The sequence below is a fragment of the Pseudorca crassidens genome, chromosome 2 (assembly GCF_039906515.1).
Source record: "Pseudorca crassidens isolate mPseCra1 chromosome 2, mPseCra1.hap1, whole genome shotgun sequence".
Lineage (NCBI taxonomy): Eukaryota > Metazoa > Chordata > Mammalia > Artiodactyla > Delphinidae > Pseudorca > Pseudorca crassidens.
In genome coordinates this window covers 159,014,705-159,020,803 of record NC_090297.1, presented here as the reverse complement: position 1 = coordinate 159,020,803, position 6,099 = coordinate 159,014,705, and the positions used below count along the sequence as shown (strand labels likewise).

The 6,099-nt window shown below is 44.6% G+C and overlaps 1 long non-coding RNA gene across 1 annotated transcript; it reads left to right on the top strand.

Moving 5' to 3' along the window:
• Nucleotides 1-4,011: 4,011 nt before the first annotated feature.
• LOC137212103 (uncharacterized) lies at nt 4,012-4,894 on the top strand. The gene is made up of 2 exons (XR_010937360.1): nt 4,012-4,306; nt 4,713-4,894. It is a non-coding gene; the product is annotated as an uncharacterized lncRNA (long non-coding RNA).
• Nucleotides 4,895-6,099: the final 1,205 nt, after the last annotated feature.

Genomic DNA, 6,099 nt, shown 5'->3' with positions numbered 1-6,099 from the left:
AACCATAAAACCCCTAGAGAAAAACACGGGCAGAACACTCTTTGACATATATCATAGCAATGTGTTTTTTGGATGTGTCTTTTAAATCAAAGGAAATAAAAGCAAAAAAAAAAAAAAAAAGAAAAGAAACCTAATTAAACTTAAAGGCTTTTGCATAGCAAAAGAAACCATAGACAAAACAAGAAAACAACCTACTGGATGGTAGAAAACATTTGCAAATGATCTGACTAATAAGGGGTTAATATCCAAAATATATAAACAGCTCATACAACTTAACATGAAAAAAAAAAAACGATTTAAAAAATGGGCAGATGACCTGAATAGACATTTTTCCAAAGACAAACAGATGGCCAATAGGCACATGAAGAGATGCTCAACATTGTTAATCATCATAGAAATGCAAATTAAAACAAGAATGAGATAATACCTCACACCGGTCAGAATGGCTATCATCAAAAAGAACACAAATAACAAATGTTGGTGACACTGTGGAGAAAAAGGAAGCCTCATACACTGTTGGTGTGAATGTGAATTGGTACAGCCACTGTGGTAGACAGCACTGGAGGTTGCTGTAAAAACTAAAAATAGAGCTGCCATATGACCAAGCAATTCCACTCCTGGGTATATATCTCAAAAAATAAAACCAAAAAAACAAAGAAAAAAACGAAAACACTAATTCAAAAAGATACATGCACCCAATGTTCATAGCAACATGCCAAGCTATGGAAGCAATCTAAGTATCCATCTACAGAAGAATGGATAAAGAAGATGTGGTATGTATATATGCGTGTATATATATCTCAAACAATGGAATACTACCCAGCCATAAAAAAGAATGAAATTTTGCCATTTGCAATAACATTGATGGACTTGGAGGGAATTATGCTAAGTGAAATAAATCAGACAGAGAAAGACAAATACTGTATGATATCACTTATAAGTGGAATCTACAAAAAGCCAAACTCATAGATACAGAGAACAGATTGGTGGTCACCAGAGGTGGGGTCTAGGAAGTAGGGGAAATGGATGAAGGTGGTCAAAAGGTATAAACTTCCAGTTATAAATAAATTCTGAGATGTAGTGTATGGTGTGGTGACTAAAGTTAATAATACTGCATTGTATATTTGAAAGTTTCTAGGAGAGTAGAGCTTAAAAGTTCTCACCACACACACAAAATTGTAGCTGTGTGAACTTGTGGTGAAGGATGTTAACTAAACTTATTCTGGTAATCATTTCACAATTTATACATATTACCAAATAATTATGTTGTACACCTAAAACTAATTACAATGTTATATGTCAAGTCTATCTCAAAAAAAAAAAAAAATAGCAGATTCTTCTAAAAAGTTCCTTTCCCTTTCCAGGGAAGAAAACTAGTTCTCTAGTTTTGTGTTATTAGTTTTGGACTTTGGTATAAAGTGCCACTAAGTTCTTCTTCTGGCCCAGATTCTGGGTGAAAACAAGCTAGTGAGAGTTCACATAGGGGGATTTGAGTGTAAAGATGAAGACACAGACAGACAGACAGATGGACAGAGAGAGCCTCCCAGGGCACCTGTAAGCTCCAGGACACAGATGACACTTAGAAGAGTGCAGGTGGGAATGGGGCTGATTTGGGGGGTCAGGTGAGGCATGATCCACACCCCACGCTGGGCAGTGGGCAGTGAACCCTCTGTTACATAATTAACTCATTCATTCAACCCACACACATTACTGGATGCCTCCTGCATAGCGAGGGAGGCCAGCATGAACAAACGTTAGGGCCCATACAAGTGCACCTTGTGAATTTCCCCAGGGTTCTCTATGATTCCTTCCACAGTGCAATGCAACTCACAAATCAAGGCACACGCCTCCGCCCGACTTCACTCACTTCAGGCACCAGCTGCAGACTTGGGGGTTCCCAGGCCCTGCACTCTCACGAACTGGCTAAAATCCAGAGGGTTCCCAGCACCACCTCAGGTTTCACAATTTGCTACAATGACTCACAGAACTCAGGGAAGTGCTGTAGGTATGATACAGTTCATTGTAAAGGATGCAAATCAGGACCAGCCAGGGCGAGGCCCGGGAGGGTCCTGAATGTGCTCTTCTGGGGTCCTTAGGATGCGTTACTGTGACGGCATGTCAGTATGTAAGCACCCCTCAGGAAAGCTTACCCAAGCCTCTGGTGGCCAGAGTTTTTATTGGAATTTAGTTATGCAGGGATGATTCACTGAATCATTGGCTACAGTGATTGAACCCCATCTCCCCTCCCCAGAGGCTGGGCTAACATCACATGGCTCAAAGGTCCAACTCTCTAATCACATGTTGGTCTTTCCCCCTCCAGACTCTTTTTTTTTTTTAAGTCTTTATTGAATCTGTTACAATATTGCTTCTGTTTTATGTTTTGGTTTTTTGGACACGAGACATGTGGGACCTTAGCTTCCTGAACAGGCATCGAACACGTGCCTCCTGCATTGGAAAGCAAAGTCTTAACCACTGAACCACCAAGGAAGTTTCCCCCGCCCAGACTCTTCACACCTGGGGAAGGCAGTACCCTCAACAGCCGGTTTGCACGGCTTGGAATTTGTCCTGGGGATGAAGGGGAAAAGTGGAAGGAATGAGACACAAGCCCCCATCCTGAAACTACCTAGGAACCTACCACAAGTCACCTCATTAGCATAAACTCAGGGGTAGCCTGAGGGGCCACCATGAATAACAAGACTCCTATGACTCCAGAAAGTCCAAGGGTTTAGAGGCTATCCACCAGCAACCAGGGACAAAGGTCAATCAAAATCTTTATTATACCACACATACCACCTTTCCTCTACTTCTTCTCCTTATACTTTTGCAAGTTTTGGTATACAGGACAGGTATTTTAACCATTGGGATATGAATAAGTGTATCCTAAATAAATCTTTTTAAAAACACTAAAAATAAGTGTATTTATCCAAATACACGAATTCACTGGTTCGTGTTTGAAGCTGGCAGTGCCCCCGCTTCCACCGTTGCCCATCACGGCTGACTGTGTGGACGTGAGAGCACCCAGTCCTGCATGCATTGTGACACCCCATGCTCTGACCTTCTGCAGTCTCTTGCAACGTGACTGGTACCCAAACCCACATGCTTGAAATTACAAGGTCCATCTTCTTCAACACATCCCAGAAAACGAATAATTCTGTCAGCAGCCTCATTGTGCCAACAATCACCTTCGCCTTGTCAGATCATATGAACTTCAGCTCAGAAAGTTTGGCCACCATACCTTTGATTCCTACCCTCATTTGGCTGATGTAAGTAGTTTATACAGTGCGGAAAAACTCTGAACAAAAATCTTGCCCTCTCGTACCTTCCGGAGGGAAGACCCTGAGTGCTACCTCCTCCCAGTGACAGCAGGAGGAAGAAGCACCTCCTCAGAGGTAGCTGAGCAAGCCGCAGACTCTGTCCACAGGCTGGTCTCTGGAAGATTCTGGGGCAGCCCCATGAGGGTTAGGTGGGGATGAGCGACCTCTCTGACTGTGGAGTTCTGTCATGGCACTCTGAGGCCTTGGGAAGGAGACCCTCATTCTGCAGGGTAGGGGCGTGACCTTTCCCTTCCGTCCCCCTGATCTGCCACGGGATCCTCCTGGAGCCACAGCCTGCTTCCCTCCTCTGTTCCCGTCTCCCGCTAACACACTGGCTCACTCGTGACATTCAGGAGTCTCACGGTGGCTGCCTGAGGACAGGCCTAGACGAACAAAATTTGGAAACAGGTGGAAGCAGAGCCCAGCCTGGGGGGGGGGGGGGGCAGAAGGCCTAGGAATATGAGTCATAGTTCCTCACTACTCATCCAAGGATTTGATGTCCCTTTGGCAGGCATGCTATTTTCGCTTTGCAAAACTATTGATCTTGCTGCCAAATGTGCCCTAAGCCTTCTTCCTGCATCAGTGAGACGAGTGATAAACTGTGTAACTGGAGGACAAAAGGGGCCAGCCCATGGGCGGGTCACCTCTGAGCTCAGGCTAGCGTTGAGGACATTTTTATCAGTAGACCCAGCACTGGCTGGTCCACCAACCCAGGCAGGGTTGAAATTTAGCATGAGGTGAGGACTACAACATTTGGGTTTGTTCACCAAGTCCAGAGCAAGGCACCAGAAATTCTTGGCTTCCTCCAAACAGCTGCACAGAAGCAGGGGCCAAACCCGTCTTGTGTTTGATGAGTCATCCTGCGTCAGCCCTGTACCGCGCAGGCTCCTATGGGTGCTTCCTCAGCGGCTGCCTCTGGCTTGGGCTCTTTCCAGGAGAGGAGGTAGCCAAATACTCAGGCCCCAGTACTAATGGGCGCTTTGCGATTCCAGGTAAGTAGAGCTTAACCTCCAAATGTTCATCTGTGTTCCTCGTTCCTCATGATCTCACTGGCCCTATGAAAAAAGGCCGAAGAAACTGGTTTTACTTAAATCAGGAAAGTGAAAGCTAAGGAATTTGACAGTCTGTGCGTTTAGGAAAGTAGGGAACAGTGTGAAGTCCTTCTCCCTCTTAACCTAAGACTCAGGCTTTAATTTATAGGAGGTTAGGCAGCAAAACAAGCTGTGAGTCTCAGAAAAGTCTTACCAATATAATGAGATAATCTACTTCTTTAGAGATTTTTTAATATATTTATGTGTATTTGTGTATAAAGTTTACAAGTCGCTTTTTATATGCAGTCTTATTTAAGCTTCACAAAACTCTAAGGATCAAACATTTATTATGACCTCCACTTTACAGATGAGAAAACAGGTTCATAAAAATGAGAAGATTTGCTCAAGCATGATGCCACAAATAGATGATGGGCGCTGAGCTACAGAACAACATTCTGACTCCATATCAATCTATGTTTTCCCTGAACAATCCAACCTATCTTCTCGAGATGTCTTAAATGAAAGCCTGTATAAATATTTGGAAGATTCCTTCAAACAACCTGTGTTTTACGATTCTTAGAAGTTGATTTTATCTAAATTTGCACATCCTGAAGACGGCCACAAGATGGTAGGGTAGCCTTGACGATTGAGGAATTGGCTCCGTCCCTTGCACCAGTAGAGGGCTGTAGTTCCTTATTTCAAAAAGTGAGAAATGAAAACAGAAAACCAAAACAAAACAGTAAAACTTCAGTGCCTACACTGAAGAAATGGGATGGTGGGAGGTGTGTTTTTCCTTTTTCTTTTTTAAGTTAGGCAATGAGAGTTCAAACAAACAAGTCTCCATTTTCACCACTGTGTTTGCTTTTGGAGGCACGAGGTCAGGGCTCGGGCCAGTCGCCGAGCCTACATTATTCATCTGTCCAGCTCCAGCCCTGGCACAAATATGAAGAAATGAAGTAGCTTCAGTCGAGGGGAAACAGTGTTGTTATTGTTGCTGGTGACAGTTCTGTTTGCCAACAAACATAAAAACATACTTTGGAACCGGGAATGGGCTTGTCAGAGGGAACTTTTGTTCCATGTTTGGGCTGGGAGGCTTCCAGATAGAAATCAGGCTGGCATTTGAACTTCAGGAGGCAGGGAGAGAGCTGTGCACAGCAGCCACTGACCCAAAAGCCTGGGCCATCAGCTGCAGTTTTCATCTGGGTGTTGTTTGACTGCCGTCCATGTGGCTCTGTGCTGCCAACTGGGGTCACTGGCCTGCCTGGGTATTAGGGGGGAGCAGCGCAGGGCATGCAGTCCAGGACGATGGGCTTTCCACAAAGGGGATAAACAGACTTTGGATTCGGAGCTTTTGGAAGGTGGTCCTCACTCGGGGGCTCTGGGATAGGGAAAGCGGTCCTGATGCTGCAGGATTTATTTGCTGTCAGGCCCCAATTATCCCAAGATTCTTGGCAGCATCCTTAGGGTCCTTTTGCTACATGGGATACTTTAGAGATAAAGCCATCCTTCCTGTGTCTGTAGGTGCTAGTTTAAGGTCGGTAAACTCATGTGGTTGCCCATCTAGAAGGCATAATTCAGAGGGCCTATCTGCATATCCCCGCTACTGCCACATAATTCAAGGTGAAGGGCCTGTCCAAAGCTGTCTGGGGGCTACCGTCTCTCTCCACAGGTGGACTGGACTTACACTAGTACGGCATCTATTTGGAAAGAGGTAAGCCTGATGAATTACTACCGCAGTGAATGTCATTAAGACA